Below are 1202 nucleotides of genomic sequence, written 5' to 3' on the forward strand. Positions count from 1 at the left end.
GGACTGCAGCCACCGCGCTTCCTACCGGCCGGCCTGGCCCTCGGCTCGTGGGTCCGCGCCCAGGACTTTGCCTCTAGGCCTGCTCACAAAGCATGAAAGTTGGATTTCATGTAACTGAGCTCTGGGTTTAAAAATACAGGGCGAATTCCCTGAGTCCTCTACCCCCTTCCTCATTCTTCCCACACCCCTCCTTTTGGTATTATTTTCTTCTTTGAGAATGACTTCGCAGGCTCCCTGTGGAATGTTTTTCTGCTGTTATTGTTTGTTTTAATGGGAAGTACAGTTAAGCACGTACAGGAAAATAACATGTTTACTAAGGTATGTTGGGCAGATCTCACTTTAATGTTCTGACAGTTGCAAGTACTGCAGTTCCGTTTTAGAACCTAGAAATGTTGTTAAAGGAATGATCTTTCAGTTAGTCAGGAGCGTATCATAAATTCGTGATTGTAAGCACCTCAAGCCTGGACTTGCTTAGTAATGAAATCAATCCATAGTAATTTGTCGTGAATAGTCCATATTTTCTGCAAACGACATGTATACTCGGCATTCATTTTTAAAAACATTTTATTGAGATATAATTCACTTTCTATACAGTGTAACCATTATTAAAGAATACATTTTAAAGTTTATGTTCAAAGAGTTGTGCAAACATCACCATAATCAATTTTAGGACAATTTCATTGTCCCAGAAAGAACCCTATACCCATCAGGAGTCACTCCCTCTTTTCCCTTTGCCCCAGCCCTAAGCAACTAATCTGCTCTGTCTCTGTAGATTTATCCTGTTTTTACCGTGTAAATGGGACCATCATGTCTGGCTTCTTTCACCGTTTTAGGTTGAACTAAAATAGTGTACATTAGTACTTAGTTTCTTTTCATAGTCAAATAATATTCCACTTTGTATGTTACTTATTTATTAGTAATGGACATTTATGTGGCTTCCCTTTTCATTATTATAATAATGTTGCCATGAACATTTCTGTACAAGTTTTTGTGTGAACATGTTTTCATGTTTGCATATGGAATTGCCCTAAAACTCTGTTTCACATCTGAGGGGACTGCCAGACTTTTCCAAAGTGGCTGCAGTGTTTTGCAATCCTAGCAGTGTTTTCATGCTGCAGTTTTTTTTTACAAGCTTACCAACATTTGTATTATGGCTTATGTGTAGATTACCCTCCAAAGCCTCATGGGCTCAGAGATGCGGC

The sequence above is a fragment of the Fukomys damarensis genome, unplaced genomic scaffold (assembly GCF_012274545.1).
Source record: "Fukomys damarensis isolate Sample0158 unplaced genomic scaffold, DMR_v1.0_HiC HiC_scaffold_1, whole genome shotgun sequence".
Taxonomy (NCBI): domain Eukaryota; kingdom Metazoa; phylum Chordata; class Mammalia; order Rodentia; family Bathyergidae; genus Fukomys; species Fukomys damarensis.